The sequence below is a fragment of the Nomascus leucogenys genome, chromosome 25 (genome assembly GCF_006542625.1).
Source record: "Nomascus leucogenys isolate Asia chromosome 25, Asia_NLE_v1, whole genome shotgun sequence".
Classification (NCBI taxonomy): domain Eukaryota; kingdom Metazoa; phylum Chordata; class Mammalia; order Primates; family Hylobatidae; genus Nomascus; species Nomascus leucogenys.
This window is the reverse complement of record NC_044405.1, coordinates 28,795,276-28,817,868: the sequence shown is the minus strand read 5'-3', so window position 1 is coordinate 28,817,868 and position 22,593 is coordinate 28,795,276. Positions and strand designations below refer to the sequence as shown.

The following is a 22,593-nucleotide window of genomic DNA, read 5'->3' as shown; positions in this document are numbered from 1 at the left end:
CGATCTCTGCAAACAGAGCCAGGAGGCCACAAAGCCCTCGGCGTGGGAATCGATGCTTTTCACTCCCACGCTCGTGTGCGAATTTTAAGCTTGAAAGATTTCTGTTCTGGTTTCCTGCACAAAAGGAGCGACTCCCCAGGGGCTCCACCGGCTCCCCCTTTCCTTCTACACACGTCTCACAGTTTCAGCGGGGAAGTCGGTGCCCCGCCCCCAACTCTTGGCAGCACTGCTACTGAGCGGCCCTGCGACCCCCGTGTGGAGGGGGAAACCCATGACCCCCGTGTGGAGGGGGAAACCCGCGACCCCCCATGTGGAGGGGGAAACCCGCGACCCCTGTGTGGAGGGGGAAACCCTGGCAGTCAGGCTGGCGGTGCTGCCAACCCCTGACTTGGTCCTCTGGAAGGGCACTGAGTGCACTCCCATGGTGGGCACGGGGGCGGGCTCTGGAGTGGCGCCAGCTGGCCCTCCACATTCCCAGGGAGGCCCCTGTTCCACGCCACCAGCTGCCCCCACTGTGGCCATTCTTGCATCCAGAGCAAGGCTCTCCATGGACGCCCACCCTACCTGCCCATGAAACCCCCTGTCCCGACTCCACAGAGTGCCCTCCGTGCAGGCCCCGCCCTCTGCCTCTCAGGGATTTGCAGGTGCTGCCTTGAACGGCACTCGGGGGCCACAGATGCCAGTGTCACTCCCACCACCCTTGGACGTTCTCAGCCTATGGGGCATTAAAAGTCACCTCTCCCAGACACTGGGCCCTTGGCTCCCCGGAAACCGTGGGGACAAGAGCTCTGGTCATGGTTTAGAAATGGGCCTGAAATGCTTTCACTCCTCCCCTCAAACGGTGGAGGGTCCTCTTCCCTTTCTGACTGTGGCCTGGACTTGGTCATCGCATCTGATGAACAGCCTTGCAGAAATGTGCTACATGATTGCCAAGGCTGGGTCACAGAGAGGACAGCTTCTGCCTGGCTCTGTTCCCAGGATGGCCACATCACAAGGATGTGTGAGCGGCAGGTCCTGCCTACGCGGAACGGGCTGACCTCATACCCCTGAGGGGGCCACCTGGGAGGCAGGCCCTCTGGCCCCGGTCAAACCTTCAGATGAGCCCAGTCCTGGCCTCAGCTCACCTGCAACCCCACAGCACCCAGCTAAGTCGCTCCTGAATTGCTGACTCCACGAACTGTGGGGTTAAGGAGTTTTACTGTTTTGTGCCACCACACTTTGGGCTGATTCATTAAAGCAGCAACAGGAAATTAATACCCTAGATAGAAAGGGCAGAAAAGACAAGGGGGCAACAAAAACACTTTTTATGGGCTTCACTTGTTCCACGGTCTGCGTTGAACACCTCTCACGCGTTCCCAGACTCTCGGACAACCCCAGCGGGATGCCATCACTGCCCCAGGTGACAGGTGAGCAAACAGAAGCACGGAGAGGCTTAGTGCATCACACGGGGCCACACAGGGAGTCAGCAGTAGAGCCAGTGCCAGTCCAGTCCAGCGAGGCTCAGAAATCAGTGCTCGCCCAGACACACTGCAGCCCCCCAGGGTGGGCAGGGGACCCTTAGAGCAGAGCCTCAGACACGTTGGGCAGACCAGGCTTGCTGTTTCAGAACGCCTTTCTCGAGCTAGAGACGATGTATTCGACCAGACCTTGAGTTGTACAGGGTGGGGGCCGCCCTGCAGCCCATCGCCTGGCCCCCATCTGGCACACAGCAGAGCCCCAGGAGACCAGGCGGTCCTCACCCGGGGCACACATCACTCCACACTGGCCCAGAAGAACCAGGGTCCCGAGAAGCCTGCTTGAGGGCCAGCACATCAGCTGTGATGCTCTGAGAAGCAGACGCCCAGGCTCCACAGCAGACCTGCTGATTCCATCGCTAGGGTGCAAAGTACAAGAATCTGATTTTTTTTTTTTTTTTTTTTGAGACAGATTACCTCACTGTTGCCCAGGTTAGAGTGCTGTGGCACCATCTCGGCTTGCTGCAGCTTCCTGGGTTCAAGCAATTCTCATGCCTCAGCCTCCCGAGTAGCTGGGACCACAGGTATGCACCACCACGTCCAGCAAATTTTTGTATGTTTAGTAGAGACGGGGTTTCGCCATGTTGGCCAGGCTGGTCTCGATCTCCTGACCTCAGGTAATCCACCCAACTCGACCTCCCAAAGCGCTGGGATTACAGGTGTGAGCCACCGTGCCCAGTCATGAAGTTTATTTTTAAAAATCAGATTCTCAGCTGGGCGCAGTGGCTCACACCTGTAATCCGAGCACTTTGGGAGGCCGAGGCAGGCAGATCACTCAAGGTCAGGAGTTGGAGACCAGCGTGGCCAACATGGTGAAACCCCATCTCTACTAAACACATAAAAATTTGCCGGGTGTGGTGGCACGTGCCTGTAATCCCAGCTACTTGGGAGTCTGAGGCAGGAAAATAGCTTGAACCTGGGAGGAGGAGGTTGCAGTGAGCTAAGATCGCACCACTGCACTCCAGCCTGGGTGACAAGAGTGAAACTCCATCTCAAAAAAAAAAAAAAAAGAACTTCATCCAGGAATAAATAACACATGATTAAGATGGGCTTGCTGAGTGTCCGTGCATAGCATTATGGGTGTTGACAAGCTGAGCCGCCTGTGACTCCACCACACTGCAACAGGGAACATTTCCATCCAAGTCCTTCCCCACCCAGCCTGACAATGCAGATCAAACTTCCAGCTCTACAGGTTAATTTACCTTTTCTAGAGGTTCACAAACACAGAATCCCATGGCATCTGGCCCAGCCGGCCCAGCGCAGTGCTTCTGAGACAGCCCCGGGACAGCACCCAGGGGCGCATCCATGGCTGCTGAGTGACCCCCACAGCGTGGACGTGCCACGGTGATATGCTCCCTGCTGACAGGCAGCCGGCGCCCAGCCTTTGGGGGCCACAGACAGAGCCGTGATGCACATTCACGTCCCAGCCTCTGTGTGGATGAAGCTTCCCCTTGAGAATCCACTTTATCAACCGTCCTTGGTGTCATAAAGTGGCCAGTCCCTGGTCCATCACCTGAACCTCTGGGCTAGAAAGTCTATGCAGAGACTCCCTGGAGAGCCCACGCCTGCACTCTGGTACATGTTTCTCCTGGCCCGGGTGCCACACAGCACTCAGTGCCCCCAGAACTCTGGTGTCTTGGGTCCAGCTCCACTCACAGGAAGTCTCTGCGGCACTAAGCCCCAAAAAGGGTGAATGGAGCTGACCAATGTCAGATCAGAGGGACTGGCTTCAGCCCTGGAGCCCAATTCCAGCAGCAAGTCCACCACCCTGCTGTGTGGCCCAAGGTCACACCCGGGACAGTGTCCCCCAGCTGTCTGCATGGCCCACAGCCTTCTCACGTACTTCCTCGCAGAAGGCCACCTGCCTGGATCATCAACCTCTACCTCCTGGAGGTCCTGGATACGGAGTCAAAACACACGTCTTCATCACTTACTACGGACCAGACTCCATTCTGAGGAACATCTGCTGTTCGCCTGCTTGATTCCAGCCAGCGGAACTCAGGGGGTTTCCCGCCCGCCTGCCCCCACAAGAGCGCCCAACACCATTTCCCTGGGTCATCGCCATGTTTCTGTCCAGCCAGCAGTGTAGTCTCACTCATAGACCTCGCAGGTACCCTGTTCCACCTCCCCGCACCCAGCCCCCCTGGACCTCCTTGATAAACCTGACTGCGCAAACCTCCAACGGCAGCAGGCAGAGGCCGCCTCCCTCCCTGCAGAAGGGTGATGGTGAGGAAGGTGCCCTGCTCAGCCACACCGGTCCCTGCCTCCAGCTTCACAGTCCTTTGGGCTGGCAGAGTAGGAAAGCATTGGGAGGGGCCTGGACTCCGTGGCCCCCAAGAGCATTTGCTCGTGAGCCCATTAGAGCAATTTTTAGAAAATTATGCATCCCCAGACAATGTGAAGTTGACGTCTACATTTTTATTTCTTATTTTTCCTGTATTTATTTATAGAGACAGGATATCGCTCTATCACCTAGGCTGGAGGGCAGCGACACCATCATGGCTCACACAGCCTTGATCTCCTGGGCTCAAGTGATCCTCTGGCCTCAGCCTCCCAGAGTGCTGGGATTACAGGCATGAGCCACTGCACCCGGCAAACTTCTACATTTTTAAGCCCGAGTTTAAATATGCAAGGGGTGTAAAGTCTGGCATATTGTGGATTTTGAGTTTGTAAAGTGCAGTGTTTTTCTTTCTCTCCAATGTAGCCAGTAGAACCTAAACGCCGTCATGATTTGACAGCCACCATTGGCACCTGTTTTCAAACCCCACAAAAAAAGGTCTTCTGAACAGCTGGCTTCGTTCCATTTGCTCCTGGAATCTGCATTCCCACTGCCCTTCTTCCACGGGATTGTATCACTGTGGAATATATTAAAAGTCTCTTTTGCTTAACAGTAGGCTTGAAAGTCTTTTATTGATCACCCTAAACTAATATTCTGCAATGAAATATGTATGACCATCTAAAACTCACTTGCATATTTCTTATGCACAGGCTTTGAGCTAAAAAGTTCTCCGGGGCTACGTCATGGCACTCCCTCCCATGTCCATCCACATCTCCTACGAATCAGGACAGCCTGCTCACTAGGACGCCATGAGCACACCCAAGAAGTGAACACCGATGGAATACTGCCAAACATCCCATCCCTGTTCCCATTTCACCAACTGTCCCAGATGACCTTCCTAGGTTTGGGGATGCAGGGCCCCTTGGAAGACACACATGCATTTGGATGGCATGCCTCTCTGTCCCCTTTCCCCGAGACACTCCCCGCCTATTCTGGCCTGATGGTGTTGAAGAGGCTGAGGCAGCTCTCTGCAGCGTGCCCCACACCCTGGATTTGTCCGTTTCCTCACAATTAACTCGGGTTCAACATTTCTGGTCAAGGATGCATGGCAGAGCCGCTGGGTGCTTCCTGCCATATCCCATTGGAGGCACATAAAGCCACTTGGCCGGCGATGTGGAACCTCCCCTCACTTGGTGATGGTGACACCACTGACACCCTGACCGCAGCACCCCAGGGACCTTGAAGAACACCTGGGATAGAAAAGCCACACAGGGTGGGACCTCAGGGGTGGGACCTCAGGGGCTCCAGCTGATTTCTGGGGCTGGGGCTGGGAGGTGTGACAGTGGGCCTCTCCAGTCCCCATGGCACCTTTTCATGGCTGCTCAGATGCCACCGAGACACCAAGGACACTGAGTTGCTTCTGAGCCCCTTCATTAAACAACAGGTTTAGGTTGCCCAGAAGCCTCGTGTCAGTGCGTCTTTATTAAACAACAGGTTTAGGTCGCCCGCAAGCCTGGCACCAGCGTGTCTTGGTCCTGGGGCGTGATGGCTGCTTCTTGGGTTTTGTCCTGGCCCCTGCACAAGCTACCGGGGTCTGCGCCTTCTTAGATCAGGGGAGCAAAGGTGAGGCACGAGGCTGCCTCTGCCTGGGCAGGGCCAGAGCACTGCTTGCCAATCAGAACCCAGCCCCACACGCCCACACCCAACTCTGCCACTTTTTGTTAGGGTGAACTGAGTTCCTTCCACAAAGGTAATGCCCGGGTCCTCGAAATGTGACCTTATTTGGAGACAGGGCCTTTAAAATGGTAATTAAGTTAAATGATATCATTAGGGTGGGCCCTCATTCCATCTGACCGGTGTCCTTATGAAAAAGGGAGACTGCGTGCAGTCAGAGCCCAGGTGAGAAGCCTCAGAAGGAATCCTTGACCTTAGATTGCAGCCTCCAGGACCACAGGACAACAAAAGCTGCAGCTGCATCCCCGCCTCTGGTGCCGTCACACAGCATAATCGCACTCACAGGCAGCCTCATCCCAGGTCCGTAGTTCTGGAGAGGTACGGGCCCATCCCCGCGTTCCGCCATCCAGCCCACCCCCTGCCTGCCCCACATCCTTTGCTGCAGCATGCGACCCTCCTCCCTGTCGCTGGTCCCTGTGACCCTCTTCCTCCAAAACCGGCCAGGCAGAGGCTCTCACCCACACGCAGTCTCCCCAGAGACCCCCCTTCTTTGCCAAAAACCCCAACCTTTCCGACGACACCTTTTTATGGAATGGAAACTACAGTTCCGAGCCCAAGACCTCCGCGCCGCTGCCAGGCCCAACAGGCCCCTCCATTTCTTCCTTCTGAACACAGGAGTCCCTGGTTTTCTCTGCACACATAGGACGGCAACTTTGTTTCTATGAGGGGTCAACACCAGTTCTTCTATCCATGAGCCTTTCATGCCTCTGTCACCAGCGCTGAAATCCCCCAAAGGAGATGGCACAGCCTCCGAAATACAGCACCATCTTCCCAAAATGCCACAGAGTGCCCACCCCAGCCAGCGTCCTGCTCTGTGCAGGGGCAGGAGCTGGACAGAGCTGGGATGGGACCTGCTGTCCTTGGGTCCTGGGGTCCAGGAAGAAGATGTCACCACTGGCAACTATTCTGGGATCCGCAGATGCTCCCAAACCCTGGAATTCTCCCTTTGCCCTGCCCAAGCCGCCCTTCTGAGAGCAAGGCTAGCTGTCAGCAGACAGCAGTTGGCAGAGGAGAAAGACATTTCAGGATGCCAAAAGCACATCATTTCTGATGCTCTAGACAGGAGTTCTGAGTTGTGGGATAAAGATAACTTCTTAGATCCATATGGATTTCAGTGATCCAAATCCAAGTCCATAATGGAGGACTGAGAAACGGCTGTCAGCTCCCTCCTTCCCCCCTTCCTCTTCTCTGTCCCACCCACCCCGCACCCAAGTGCTCTGGTGTAGTGGGCCGAGCAGACCTGGCCTCCTGCGAGCTGGTGGCACAGAAGGGCCTTGTGTGCCAGCTGCACAGGAGGGGACTGCAGTGAGCCCCTGGCTCTCGGTGTGCTGGGGAAATCTCCACTGTTACTGTCAGCAGACGCTGGAGGAGAAAGTCCACCATCAGGAACAGGAGAGACGCAGTGATATCTCAAAGGGTCTTCATTTAGGTGGCAACGTTTACTAATCAGAACACTGCCAATAACCCAGAAATAAACTGCACACACTTTCTGAGAAGCCAGCCTAGGTGTCCTGTAAGGAAAGAGACTTCACTCATGGTGGACTTTTCGGGCCCTGCATTGGGTCCTCCTTCCTCCCACTTTAAACGCAGCGTGGACAAGTGTGACGGGCTGGTTTCCTGGCCCACAGCTCATTGGAAGTGCAGGCTGGGGAACGGGGAAGAGGGGCTTGCAGAAGGCAGGCATGCTGCTGACAGCACTACCTGGGGCAGAAACGAGCCCAGGACTTGAGGCCCCTTGGAGGCCACTGAGCACCGGGGGCATGGTTGCTGGCTCTCTGACGTCACGCATGAGGGCACAATGCAGTGACTGTGGCCCACACTGAATGCTGAGAGAGGGCAGCGTCATAGTCACCACATTATCTGAGAAGTCTGGTAAGCAGTGAAGATACTACAAAGCATTCAACTAGAATTTTAGATGAAACCAACACAATCCTATTTTGAGTTTTAAAGGGCAAACTTCAGTTCTTGGGTAAATTCACTTACAGAGACCACCTTATCTTTTCATAAGCCTGAAAAATATGAAATCGTTGCCAGCCCAACCTTAACAGCATCTGGAATTAGCAGGAGCCTAAAAGTCTGGCAGGAGGAGGTGAAACTTTCAGTCTGTGCAGACGATTGTGTAGCCTCAATACCCAGGAGAATCCAAATCCACTACAACAGAAACTAGAGTTGATAGTGATGCTGACAGGAATAATGTACAACATGCAGACTGCAGTGGCCTCCGAATCAGTCAGAAGAGACCAAGACAATCACAGAGTTTATCTCTTGCCCCCTTAATGGCTCCAGGTCATTGGCGGCTGTGTCTCACGTGGTCATCTGGGCCCAGGCTCTGGAGGCTCCACCACCTTCAAAACAAGGCTTCCAAGACTGCCTGGCTGTTGCCTTTCAGGCAGGTGGGAGAGGGGGGAACTGGAAGTTTAGGGGCCGGGCTGTCCTCTATGGCAACTAGGATGCAAGTTCGCAGCCCAGCGCAAGTGCTTACAGCTTGGGAGGATATGGGTATATGATCCCCGTGTGTGTTCAGGAGCCAAGGAGAGGGGCCCAGCAGATCACCCCTCCACAGGAACACATAAAAGCAGGAGGTACCTTGAAGGAGAGTGCAGATCACAGTAAGGAAGAGAAAATACCTAAACACAAGCTCCGGAGGAAATAAAACCTCTATGAGGAAACCACAGAACATCTTGAAAGATACAAAAGCAGAGATGAACAAATGGAAAAACCCCATGTGACCAGGCTGCAACCATCCCTTCCCTGCACACATATCCTTAGCAACGTGCAGCTCCTCCTGTCAAGACACAGAGTCTACTCCTCTACTCCCCACCCTTTTGAACCCAGGCTGGCTTTAGGGCTCACCCCATCAATAGAATGTGGTGGGAGTGGCATCACAGGACTTCCAAGCCAGTCTTCAGAGCCTTGCCACTCCCTTACACCCTTGCGGCCATCAGAGGTGGTGGCTTGGGCTAGCCTGCCAGAAGGTGGGCCCACATGGAGCAGAAATGGACCAGAAATGTACCATTCCACCTGAGGTTCTCCAGGCAGCTCTAGCTGACAGCAGCCACTCCAATGACCCCAGGGGAAACCAGCAGAAGAACCACCTTGCTGAGCCTAACCCAAATTGCTGACCCACAGAATTGAGGGCCCCCCACATGGTTGTTGTTTTTGAGGTGGTTTGTTAGATAGTAATACATAAATGATACATAAACCTAAATATATAACTGAATCCTAATTAAAATAGCAAAAGCTCCCCACCAGCCCCAGAACTAGACATACTGATTCTATAGTTCATATGGAAAACTAAACAGGAAAGAAAAGCCAGGAAAATCATGAAAAAGAACAAGAAAATAGCCCTAAAATACATTACAACATCTAGAAAGCCTCAATAATTAAAATAGCACAGTACTGGCTTATCAGTAGACATGCAGACCAACAATTGAGACTAAAGAGTCAATGCTTCACTGACTAGGAGCAGCTGGCTGGGGCACCTCAACACCTGGAGCAGGGTGTGGATCTGCAGCCACTGTTTGGGGACTTGGATCCCATGTGCACGAAGCACTGACTACAGGTTAGTCAACAACACACATCTCACGTGATCCATTCCATTTCTATTGTATTTGTGTTTCTATTGTACTTAGATACTGATAAAATAAATAAAATACAAAATTAACTTAAAACCACTGCTAGGTTCATGAGAATCTTTTAGCATTGCCTATTTTTTCAACCAATGGATTTAAAGGTATAATTATATGACATACTTAAAACCACTACTCCAATTCTGGATAACAGAACCCCGCCTTTTGCAACATGCAAGTCACTGCGGGTTACCTACCTGCCACTACCCCCTTTGCTGGTAACAGAACCTCCTGCCATTATGGCAGCGCTCACCCTTGGATATGGGAGGGAAGCCCAGCCCCAGATCTAAGCCATAAAGGTAATCCCATCCCCTCTTTGAGCAAGTGATCCAGGGATGGGATGGGCATGTGCCCTGGGTCCAGCCAGGGAAAAGTCTGCAGGGGATTTAAGGGAGGCTTTTGCTTTCCTAAGACAAGAAACAAATACCTCTGGTCATCCCCTTTGTCGTTCTTCCCTCCCTCGGTGAGGAGGCGGTGTCTGAAGGTGCAGGAGCCACTGTGGGAGCGTGAAGCCATAGGCGTGAGGACAGAAGACCAACACTGTTGGTAGAAGGTGGAAGGTCCCAGGTCCCCTTAGGGTCTGGGGAGCAGCTGAGGTCACACCAGCAGCTGCCCTCTTCAAGAGGCGGGGAAGACAAGAGGTAATGGTGTTTAAAACACTATCTCTGTTACCTTTGGCCAAAAACACACCTTACATCATCGACAGCTATGACTCTTACTCACGTGGGCCGGGCATAGAATACAGATGCTTGATCAATGCTTTCTAAGCCAATGGCTCATATTCGATATACATTTGTGAGAAACAGCCAGCATAGGCTGGGCGCGGTGGCTCACGCCTGTAATCCCAGCACTTTGGGAGGCCAAGGTGGGCAGATCACTTGAGGTCAGGAGCTTGAGACCATCCTGGCCAACATGGTGAAACCCCATCTCTACCAAAAATACAAAAAATTAGCCGGGTGTGGTGGCGGGCGCCTATAATCCCAGCCACTCAGGAGGCTGAGGCAGGAGAATCGCTTGAACCCGGGAGGCAGTTTTTTTTTGAAACTCTGTCTCAAAAAAAAAAAAAACAAAAAAGAAAAGAAAAGAAACAGCAGCATGGCTTCTTAGTCCACACTCGTTACATGCCACCTCTGTTTAAAGTTCCTAAAAGAACAACGTCACTCCTGAAAGAGAGTCCATGGAGCACTTCAGCAAACAATCTCATCTCAGAATCACGGCCCCGACAGACCCTGGACGGGCCTGAGATGGAAGTGACTTTGGACTCAGTGAAGAGGAGACTGCGACGTTTCCAGGCCTCACTGGAGATGCTGGGGGCGTCACTCCAGCAGGTAGAGGCCAAACAGAAGCTCCGCCCGGGCAGCCCTGGTCGGCCTCTCTTATGAGACCCACATGGCCGCACGTTCTCCTGACTGCAGCTTTGGGCTGCATCAGTAGCCCCAGGGCCCCCAGGCCACTTCTGAACAGGGCGAGAAGCTCCCCGCCAGGTACTGTCTCACCGGGAATGGGAACTAAAGCCCAGGGTCCTAGAGTTATTTCCCCAAGTCGTGTTTGCCATTGCATCACTGCCAGTGTAAGCTGCAAACCCTGGCAGGAAGAGGGCAGGGAGGAGGTGGAACTGGGCAGGATGAGGGGAGGATGAGGGTGCTGGTGGCCCGGGATGGGAAGGCTGCTGGCCAAGGACCTCCAGCCCCCCACCCTCCCGTCACCTACCCCAGCTCTCTGAGCTCCAGAATTTGTCTCCTCTGGGGTGCTGTGACGGTCTCACTGGCCCAAGAGTGATGTTGGGTGGGAGGTGGAGGGATGCGGAAAGCTCCCAGGGCCTGATGACTGCACAATGGACCTATGACAAGTCTGCGGGCCTGCAGGACACAGCGGGCGCTTCCCACACCAGGGCACGGCCATGCGCCAGGGCAGAAGAGCATTCTCCAAGGGTGGCAGATTTGTGGGGACCACACTCCAAAACACACACACGCCCATGTACACACACACGCACATGCACGCACACATAAAACAGTCACAGCTAAGTTGACCTAGACGCAATTTTCTTACAATGAACTATGCGTTATAATAACAACTTTTACTCTACAGAAACAGATGGACATTTGCTGCATACTTATTCATTAAACTGGTCATCAATGTCTCATGCACTTTTTTTTTTTTTTTTTTTTTTAAGAAGGAGTCTTGCTCTGTCCCCTAGGCTGGAATGCAGTGGCATGATCTCAGCTCACTGCAAACTCTGCCTCCTGGATTCAAGTGATTCTCCTGCCTCAGCCTCCCAAGTAGCTGGGATTACAGGTGCGGGCTACCACGCCTGGCTGATTTTTGTATTTTTAGTAGAGAAGGGATTTTGCCACGTTGGCCAGGCTGGTCTCGAACTCCTGACCTCAGGTGACCCACCCACCTCGGCTTCCCAAAGTGCTGGGATTATAGGTGTGAGCCACTGTGCCTGGCCTCATGCATTTTTCATTATATTTTGCAATTTACAAAGTTACGTAGGAGGTGGAATTCTGGTTTCTGCTGGGGATGTAGAGAGCTTGTCACTCCCACTCTCACAAGAATAAAGCCAGACAAACCATAAGTTCTCGACTTTGCTTCATCCCATCAGAGACCTGAGGCTGCAGGACAACCAACTGGAAGCTGGGGAGAGACAGGGCCTGCAGGGGAATGGCACTGAGCCCTCCCGTCCCTGGGGCAGTCACGGGGCATTGTTGGTAAGAGGAGCTCGGCTGGAACCCCTGAGTCCTGGCGGAGGCCGAGTGTGTCTGGGGAGAGAGGGGAGTCCTGCGGGGACAAGGTGGAGGGCCCACCTTCCTGCTGGCTTCTCCTCATGACCTCTGTCCAGCCCCCACCAGGTGCCCACTGGGCTGCCTGGGGATGAGTCCTGACAATGCTGAGCTCCTGTGCAAACCTGAGATGATGTAGGCATTCCACAATGTTTTAAACAAAGAGTGCCTGGACCATAAAGGTGTACTCATTATTTACAGATTCAAATGCCACATCTGTCATTCAACAGGCACCCTGAGGCAAGGATTTGAAAAAATGCATTGATTCAAGATGGAATAAACTGAGTAGGTTTCAGAACAGCCACCCTTGGCCTGGACAGCACAAGAGCTGCAGAGCGTCACCTCACAGGGCCAGCGGCAACCCAAGACATGAGTGCCTGGGAAGGGGGCTCTCTGCGGGGATGGGGCTCAGAAAGGTCGGACCTGTCCTGAGCCACAGAACCAGGGTTCCCTGCACCTCGGCCGTTGTCTATCATTACGGCGCCCCGTCCGGATATAAACTGAGAAAATCTCAGATGCACAAACATTTTGAAGTAAAAGATAGTTTCTAAATCATTACTCAGACCAATAAAACGTGAAGTGAAATGAAATGTGTAACGGGAATGAAAATGCTGCACAGTCCCCAGTGCGCACAGTTCAGCCGAATTTTCTTTAGGGTGACAGCTGTCAGGTGTGCAACGGGCTGTGTGTCTCCCCTGGAATCGCACACAGAACCCCCAAGCCTAGTAGCCGAGATGCGACCCCGGGATGACCCCGGGACCCCGTAGGCCAAATCGCAGCCTTTTTACTTTCTGTCACCATAGTCCCCAGACTGGAAAACGGAGCTGGCTGGATGTGTACATATGCAAACCGCCACCTGCAGGGCCACCCATGCTGCCTCACCTTGTCACAGGTGCTGTTAAAATGTGCACTAGCCCAGCAGATGCCTCCAAACCGTGGCTACGGCTCTGCCCTCCCTCTGGGCTTCTGAGAAAGGGTCCGACTTGCTGGCGTCAATCCCAGTGGTGGACCCCGAGGGACCCTTGCCTGCTGGAGCCGAGTCAGTGATGATGCTCCAGGCGGGCTGGGGAGGGAAGCCCCTGAGGGCGCGTGGCCCCCCCGCACCTGGATGCCTCCTGCACTTGCTGTTCTAGAGGTAAGAGGCGATTCATGGAAAAGCGCTGACATTGCACATCTGAGCTTTTCCTCATTTCCTGGCACGGTGTGTTCACCTCCTCCTGGGCTCCCTCTTTTCTTCTGCTTTCCCCAAATCCCCAAAAAGCTTAGATGAAACCCAAGTTTTGTTCTGGAATTCGTCCCTAATAATCCCACCGCACAGAGGCCGGGCGCAGCTGTCCCCCTGCCTGCCTCCTGGCACATCCGTTTCCTGTCTGAGGAACAAGCCTGGTTTTCCGTGCTTTTCTGGGGAACAAGCCTCTGTCTGTCTCCCCTGTCAATCAGTGCCACTTAGGAGGAGGGGCGGCCTTGCTGGCCACCCGGATCTGCCCCGCACCGACTCCTGCGGCCTCCTCTCCAGGAAAGAGAGTGTCCTGGAGTCCACAGGCAGCGCCCGGGGACAGCGACGCCAGCGCCCACAGGCAGCGATGTACAGGCCACGCTGTTATCTTCCCTCTCTCTCTCTGCTCCAGATTCCAGGCAACCAGGGCCCACGGGGGAGGGACGTGTGGCCCCTGCCCAGCTGCAATGCAGGGCCAGCCTGGGAACCACTCGGCGGCCTCCTGGAGCCTGAAACAGCCATCGCTCCAGAGTGGTGTGGGCCGGGGCCTCCACTCAGCCTGCATTTCTGAGAGGGGAGGGGCTGTGACATTTGGGGCACAGATTCTGCCACGTGGGTGAAATGCTGGGGCCCTGGCACATGTGGCGCTGTGGCTCGTTTTCACACTTGGCCCGAGAGGGAGGTGTGGCTCCTTAGAGAGGCGGCGCCTGAAGTGGATGCTGCTGCCCTGAGGGGTCCCAGAGGAACACGCAGCTCCGCCGGGACCCCTGCTTCCCAAGGCAGCCTCATGGAACCCTCCCGAAGCTGCCACCACCGGGCCCAGGCACTTGCCCCTCCACTCCAGGTGAAAGACGCGGCGGGAAAGTGGTTTAGGCAGCAGAACGTTCCCGCCCTGTCTCCGTCTCGCCCTGATTTTAAACACAGCGCAGGCTTCTGACCTTGCTGAAAACGCTCCGGCCTCTCCTGATGTGGTAATAAGCTGCCACTACTGCCATCGCCCATCCTACACCAACAGCACGAGGCCCGCCCCACCCCGACTCCAAGCTGCACCCCCCTTCCTCTGTGACGCAGGCCGTGGCGGCCGAGGCCTGGCAGGCCGGGCGCAGGGAACCGAGGTGCCCCAGCAGACTCTCAGCGTGGCTTGGCGGCGGGAATGGCCGAAAGCCGAAGCTGAACGTGGAACTTGCTGACCCCTGAGGACTGGCTTTCTCTTGAGGGTTCTGGGAAATCGAGCCCCAGGACAGTGGGGACTGCCTGCTCACCACCGTGCGTGCAGGGCTTAGCCAGTGCCTGGTATACAGTAGGCGATCGATAAAATCCTATGGGAGGGCAGGAGGAAGGAAGGAGGTTTCTGGTTTACAAGCACAGAATGATGGCTCGGGCGGGCGCAGTGGCTCACGCCTGTAATCCCAGCACTTTGGGAGGCCGAGGCAGGTGGATCACGAGGTCAGGAGAGCGAGACCATCCTGGCTAACACAGTGAAACCGTCTCTACTAAAAATACAAAAAATTAGCCGGGCATGGTGGCAGGCGCCTGTAGTCCCAGCTACTCGGGAGGCTGAGGCAGGACAATGGCGTGAACCCAGGAGTCGGAGCTTGCAGTGAGCTGAGATCGCGCCACTGCACTCCAGCCTGGGCGACTGAGCAAGACTCCATTCCCCTGCCCCAAAAAAAAAAAAAAAAAAAAAGAAGAAAAAAAGAGAATGATATCCCAGCATGACCATGCACTCTGGCCACCCGGCCTTGGGGAGCGGGCCTCCCTCCCTCTGCTGTGGAAATGCCAGATGAACAAGGCTCCGCGGCCTGTCTTCCTCCACCTCCAACAGGCAAGGGGCTCTGAGGGCTGCCAGGACAGCTTTTTCTCTGTATAAAACGCAGGTGATGGGAGACAGAACAGAGGTCCTGCAGGGTCTCCCTGAGCCCAGATGAGGCAATGGCACCGCCCTGCCACCCTCCTCCCGCCAAGTGAGCTGCCGAAGGGGGCTAAAGACAAGACCCCACCTGACCACAGCAGTCCAGGGTGACTGCTGCACCCTAGGGTGACCACTGGCAGGCGTGGCTGCAGGGCCAGGCATCCAGCTGCCACTTGTGGGGTTTTCTCAGCATTCGGAGCCCCCGCTGCCCATTAACAGCAGGTCTCTGAAGACGAACGGGAAGCCGCTCTTTTCATGTGGACCGAGCACAGAGGGTTCCTGGTCCAGAACCCCAGGCTCAGAGAATCACACACTGAACACCAATGGCCACCGCGGGGGTGGGCGTCTCCAGGAAGAGCTGGCATCGTGGGCTCCCTGCTGTCCATCGCCTGGTGCCTGGGCAAGTGTGGCAAACGCAGGGTGGGCAGAGGTGCTTCAGGAGCGCCTCGTGAAAGATGCCAGACTCCCAAGCTCCTGGTGAGTGGAGGCCACGTGGTGGCCAGCCCTCCTTCCTGCTCTGGGAGGGAGCTGGCGAGGCCTCCCTGGACCTGTGGTGCCACCAATGCAGAATCGCCCCATTACAGGCCCAGCACCCACTGTGAGGCTCAACACCTCTGTCCCCAAAAAAAAACCAAGCCGCCTCTGTGGCCCTCCAGGTCAAACAGGATCAACAGGGACCTCACAGCCCACAGGCTGCGGAAGCTCCCAGGTCGTATTGCAAGTGCAACTAAATGGCACCTGTGGGTACGCTGCCACGGCGCAGGCCGCCACTTGAGGCCTCGAATTCCACAGGTAACTTACCGAAGACCTGAGGGCAAACAAGAAATGCACGTCCTTGGAAACGCTGTGGGTGAGGAGGTGGCACAGCCAGTCCCCTGCCACCTGGTCAGCAGGCTGAAGCTGAGAGGCTTGGCATAAGCCAATTACGAGCAGCTGCTCAGGTGCAAGGCTGCACTTTTCCCAAACAGAGGCACTCTTTTCCCAACACATAACAGGTCTTTTATCATTTTGGGCATTTGTGAAACTGCATAGCTCAGCCACGAATCCCAAGAAATGACTTGATACCCTGCCTCAGCCCAGGCGCCAGGAACGGTCCTTGGAAGCTGCCAGAGTCGCCCGCTCGCCGGGGCCAGCCTGCCCTGTGTATGTGGCCCCCGTCACACTCACGGTAGCCTCAGGTTGAGGATGAGTGAGCAGTTGCTCCTGGGGTTTTGGAACCCTCACCAATGACCGCCCACTTGCTCAAACTCTCAGAGGCCCCAAATCCCGGGCTAATTTGTCTCCTAAATTCCACTTAGGTTCTGTTTGTTTTTTAGAGATGGGGTCTCGCTCTGTTGCCCAGGCTGCAGTGCAGTGGCATAATCACAGCTCACTGTGGCCTTGACCTCCTGAGCTCAAGTGATCCTCCTGCCTCAGCCTTAGGATTCTGTCTTTTGGCTCTGGGTAAACCTCTTTGTAAATAGTATCAATCGTTTTTATATAAACTGAGTCGTGGGGAAGACTGGGCAGCCTCCTGCCTGTGCCACCTGCAGTGACCCTCCCCGCTGTTAGCAATGGAAGTGCATTAATCGGATCTATAGAAGAGAAAGCTTCCAGATCAGAGAGAAGCAGCTCCTGGCCAAGTGTGCACCAAGAAAAGCAAACACAATCTAGAGTGGAACCTCCAGGGGAGCCGTGGTCTCTTCCTAGGAAATCACCCCATTCTCTGGCTCTAGAAAATAAAGTCAGCACCCAGACTTGGGGTTTTTGGGTCCCCCCAGCTGCCCCCTGCACCACCTGGTACCATCATCACACACCCCATGGACAGAGGCTGGCATGCATCTTGTGCCCTTTGACCCTCTGCAGAAACGGCAGGCGGCACCAGTGTCATATTTTACCAATGAGCACTGGAGGCCTGGAGCACAAACACCCCGTCTAATCCCAGCCTGGAGACACGGCGGGGCCGGGACCGAGTCTCTGAAATCCTAGGCCAGCGTGATCTGTGACGCCTGCTGATTCTCAGCTTCTGCAGTAAGAGCCGGCAGGGACTCTGGTCAAGGGCAGCCGGGAAATCGCCTGCGATCACCATAAACCAGCCCATCAGGCAACGGGTGTGACAGAGCAGCACCACTTTGATGGTTAACTACACATTTTCTGCTCAGGGTGCAGATCACCATGTAAATCAGCCACCCTACAGCACCTGCCTTGGGGGGGCAGTGCGAGTCTGTGCCCATGCATCGGGCACTCGTCCTTCCCAGGACATGCCAGGCATCTACGAACACCGCCCAGATGGTATGAAACCTCTCAGCTCCTTCGGCAATGTTCTGAACAAAAACCCCTTTGCAGAAGGATGGGAGAGCTGCCCCAGGACCCCAGGAGGGATCGGAATGAGCTCCTGCCATCCCCTGCTTCCCTACCTCCCAGGAGTTCCCCTGCAAAGGGCTAGGCAGGGTTTGTTGCCATGCAGAGAATGGTCCAGAGCTGGAAGAGGAGGGCAGCACACAGTAAAGGCCTCCAGGACTGCCCAGGCCCCCGGGCCCCGGCCTCACTCACCAGTAGAAGTAATAGGCCAAAGCCACCGCCAGCAGGGCCACACAGATCCCTGAGAAGAGGCAGGCCGGGTAGCTGCTCAGCATCTTCAGCCCTCGGTCCTGTGCTGCCTGAAGCCAGCGAGAAGGACCTGCGGGGAGCAGGTGTCAGCCTGGCCGAAGGGTGAGGAGCCGAGCTCAAGCGGAGGGATTAGGACCTGGCCTGAGCTGCCTAGGTTTGGCAGGGGCCGTGGCCACCCAAAGCATCTGCTCAGCAGGAAGTGGGTGCCGGGCACCCCCAGGGTGCCACCTGCGTGGCCAGCACTGTCCTTCTAGTCACAGAGACCAACTCAAGGGATCTCAGGAGCGCGCTGAAGCAGGACATACACACGGGTCCGTCCTCCTGCGCACAGCTGCGGGCTCTGCCGTCGGGGCACCGGCTAATCCAATAAGCAGCTTTCAGCCAGGAACTGCTCACTGTAAACAGGCAGAGTCACAGGGCCAGCCGGGATGCAGGTCAACGAGCCCCATCCCAGCACGGACCCCTACGACTGGGGACCTGACAGTGCCCACATCTTCCTCCTCACAGCACCAGCGTGTCCAGGGGCCAGGTTGTGGGTGACTTGGTGAGGTCTACCCTGTGCTCAGCCGTGGGCTAGCAAGATCCCTGAAAGGCCTCCAAGTGATAGGCAAACCTCCTGCATGTGGGGCATGGCTGTGGGCTCAACAGAGAACAGCCACCCAGCCTGCCGGACAGGCCCGGCGCCCGCGACACTCGCTCCAAACTGCAGCAAGGTTTGCTAAACGGCGGTGCTCCGGGTCCCATGTTCGGGGCCCCCACGCTGGAAGAGCTGTGGGGTGGGCCACCTCTTATCCTCCAGGAAGTCAGGCACGTCCCTCCACGTCTCTCCAGCCTGAAACCTCTCAATCTGAAATGAAGGAGTTCAAAGGCTAAACTAGGGAGATGAGATCAAAGGACCCAGGGACCAGAGCATCGCCCTGGGAAACCTCCTGGGGCGCGGGAGGCCCCCCCCCCCGCCCTCGACAGCACACGGGGATGGGGATGGGGTGTTACTAAGGGAGCGCCCCCTAGAGGCCCTCGACAGCACACGGGGACGGGGATGGGGTGTTACCAAGGGAGCGCCCCCTAGAGGCCCTCGACAGCACACTGGGACGGGGATGGGGTGTTACTAAGGGAGCGCCCCCTGGAGGCCCTCGACAGCACACGGGGACGGGGATGGGGTGTTACTAAGGGAGCGCCCCCTAGAGGCCCTCGACAGCACACGGGGACGGGGATGGGGTGTTACTAAGGGACCGCCCCCTGGAGGCCCTCGACAGCACACGGGGACGGGGATGGGGTGTTACTAAGGGAGCGCCCCCTGGAGGCCCTCGACAGCACACGGGACGGGGATGGGGTGTTACTAAGGGAGCGCCCCCTGGAGGCCCTCGACAGCACACGGGGACGGGGATGGGGTGTTACTAAGGGAGCGCCCCCTGGAGGCCCTCGACAGCACACGGGGACAGGGATGGGGTGTTACTAAGGGAGCGCCCCCTGGAGTCCCGGCCAATGCATTCTCGCTCAGGGTCACGGGGCCACAGTGGGATAAAGTGAAAGTCACTGCTCGTGCGTCTCCCACGGCATCAGACACAAAGAACCTGTCCCCAGCAAGGTTTGCCCAGGATGCTCCCCCAGCCTGGTCACAGCCCCGTGCCAGCCCTGGTGCAGCCCCTTCGTGCTCTGTGGGAAGCTGTGGACTGAGAGGTGGGAACCGCTCAGCTCAGTCCTGACACGCTCAGCCTTTACTTCTGTGAACCTGTGAACCTGGTGGAGGAGAGAGCGTGATGGGGCAGCCGCAGCCTTCCCAGGCCTGGGGGAGCCCCTCCTTCCCCCTCACAAGGCTTCAGGTGACTGCATCCCCGGCCAACACGTTGACCGCATGTGACTCCACGTGACACCCAGAATCACCCGCTAAGCCACTCCTGGATTCCTGACCCTCAGCAGCTGTGTGAGATAATAGATGTCTGTTGTTTTCGCTGCTAAGTTTGTGGGTAACTCGTTACACAGCAATGTAACAAACATGGTAAGGCAACCAGGCAGATCAATATGAGGCGCACCATTTACTGGAAGTATTGGATGACTATTTATAGGGCTGGAGTTAGTGTCTGAACAAAATAGAAGATTTGCAGGCCGGGCGCAGTGGCTCACACCTGTAATCCCAGCACTGTGGGAGGCCGAGGCTGGTGGATCACCTGAGGTCAGCAGTTTGAGACCAGCCTGGCCAACATGGTGAAACCCTGTCTCTATTAAAAATACAAAAAAAATTAGCACGCCTCTAATCCCAGCTACTCAGGAGGCTGAGGCAGGAGAATTGCTTGAACTCGGGAGGCGGAGGTTACAGTGAGCACTCCAGCCTGGGCAACAAGAGCAAGACTCTGTCTCAAAAAAAAAAAAAAAAAAAAAAAAAAAAAAAAAGATTTGCAGATTCAAGAATTCTGACTTCTAATCCTCAGTACGTTCCTCAGTACGTTCCTTCTATCCCAATGAGCAACGTTAACTAACTTAGCTCTCTGGTGTGAAATGCACACCATGGAACCAAGACATTCATTTAATCCTGTTAGCAGCCCAAGAAACCCAAGAGGTGTGTGTGTGTGTGTGTGTGTGTGTGTGTGTGTGTGTGTGTGAGAGAGAGAGAGAGAGAGAGAGAGAGAGAAAGTGGGGGAGAGAGGAGAAACGCAGCCCTCCCACCAGACAACAGCAAGCGTATGAGCTGCTTCCTCCTCCCTCTGCAGCGAGAACCCACACAACTTCCTTAGTCCAGCACTGTCTGCACAGCCACCCCAAAATATGCAAATACGACTGGCTGCCCACACAACCTCTGCCTGGCACTTCTTCTAACAAGACCCTGCCTGAGGTATAGAAGGCAATGGCTATGCAGAAGTCATCTGGTTTCATGGGATGCGTCCTGATGACTGCCTTAGAGGTAGTTAATGAGAGAGAGAGGAGTCTTTTGGAGCTTCCAGAAAGGTTTCAGCCCCTGAAAAAAGGTTGCAAAAAGAAATTTCCCTTTTCCTGTCCAGGCATGGTGGCTCACACCAATAATCCCAGCACTTTTGGAGGCAGGAGGATCACTTGAACACAGGAGTTCAAGGCTGCAGTGAGCCATGATTGTGCCACTGCACTTAAGCCTTAGTGACAGAGGGAGACCCTGTCTCCAGAAAAACAAAACAAAACAAAACAAAAAGACTCCTTTTTCCTGACATCAGACTTCTCTGTATCAAGTGGTGATGGCTGGTGCAGAGGCAGCCACGATGTCACCTCAAGGAGACAGGCCTATAGTGGAAAGCAACCTAGAGGGTGGCCCAGAGGAGGAACGGATATAGCCAGGGGCTTTGCGCGCCTCCGCCAAGCCAAGCAAAGGCCAGCGTGGAGGAGCTGACCCCTGTGGCTTCCCACCTAGGTCAACTCAAGGCAGATTCTGCTACTTTCAGCTCAATTCACCAGCGCCACACCCAGTGGGCCTTTGGGACTCACACATATCTAAGGACCAACTTCTTATCTACATGCTTTGCATTTCCCAAAATCCAAAAGTCACTCATGGGTACCCCTGTGATGACAGCAAGCCTGAGTTTTCTCCAGGGCCACAGGAGGCCACAGGGTCAACGTTCCCCCACCCAGGAGTGCCAGCCCCACTCAGGTTTGCAGGCGGGGTGTTCTTTCATCTTAAAGCAAACGTGGCTACCATTCGGAACAGTACGTGGAGAATTTCTTTAAAAACAAAACCAAAGATTTCTATTAGAGAAAAATACCTGGGGGAACCAGCGTCCCAGGGACCCCACAGCCTACTCTAGATATGTCATTTTTTTTGTTCTTTTTTTTTTTTTTTTTTTTAAGAAAGGAAAAAAGCTTGTTCACATCATGAAGATTTTAACAAATTTTAGGGCAAGGAAACAGGCCGTGCAGTTGCAAATACACAGGGAAGCCCTTTTTGCTGAGGCACAGAGGCCTGGGAGCTGCTCTAGGCGGAGCTGACGCGGGAGAGCCAGGCTGGCGCCGGGCACGGCTCCACTCAGAAGCACTAGGCCTCCACACCTCCATCCAAGAGCTGCGGTCAGGAAAAGGAAAGGATGTCTTGTTTTTGCCAAGGTATCTGAAGTCTCTATGGGCAGCAGTCGGGTGAGCTTTTCGGCTGTGATAGAACAGAAGCATTACAGGGGCAGAGCTCATTCACGAGCAGGTCTTTGAACACAGGCATTACCGGCGTGCCACCTGATTCTCTCACTGTGTCTTCCTCTGCCGAAGAAATCCTCGTACATGAGGAGACAACTAAAACTTGCAGCTTTGACTCCCAGGCCATTCTTCCGGAGGGAGGCACTGTGGCCGTGTGCCAGGAGGGCAGAGGCACCGGCCCCACGGAGGACAGGAGTCCGCTCTCACACAGATGAACGCTGCAGGTGCGCCCACAGAAAAGTCCACAGCCCCCGGTAAACAATGCCATGCTCGCCACTGCTAGGGGAGGCTCAGGAACCCACCCGGCTGGGGTTGGAGGCCTGGTTCCAGCCTGGTGTGACGTCAGGCACAAGGGGCTGGGGCCGCACTGTCCTCCCCTCTCCCTGCTTTTGCTTCAGTCCTGGCCTCTTTGGGCTGCAGAGCTGGGGTCCCGGCAGGTCACCTGACTTCTCTGGCCTTGGCTCCCCCTCTTTGAAGTGAGCAGATTGACCACAACAGCTGTCCCCAGGGTTGCCGGAGCTGCAGGTGTGGGGGCCAGGGCCAGGGCTGCAGCATGTGAGCCTTCCTTGTGACCCTGCAGTGGGGCCTAGGCCTGGCTTAGGAACAGCTGGGCGGGCTCCCCTACCATTCTACACTCTGGCTTCCGACTCAAGTCGCCATCAGGGAAAAAGCCTGGCATGATCTGTGTGCTTAGCGCACCTGGAGAGCCAGGGCACCGCCCCAAGCCCCGAGCCCTGGCTGAGGCTTCTCCACTCCTTAATCTCCAGAGCAGCAGAGGTGCTGTGGGCCCGG

At 55.4% G+C, this 22,593-nt stretch overlaps 1 protein-coding gene across 2 annotated transcripts in view; it reads right to left on the bottom strand.

Annotated features, from left to right (window-relative positions):
* The window catches only part of AGPAT3 (1-acylglycerol-3-phosphate O-acyltransferase 3), a 121,259-nt gene that overhangs the window by 27,690 nt on the left and 70,976 nt on the right, over positions 1 to 22,593 (bottom strand). The gene's annotated exons all lie outside the window — the stretch shown is intronic.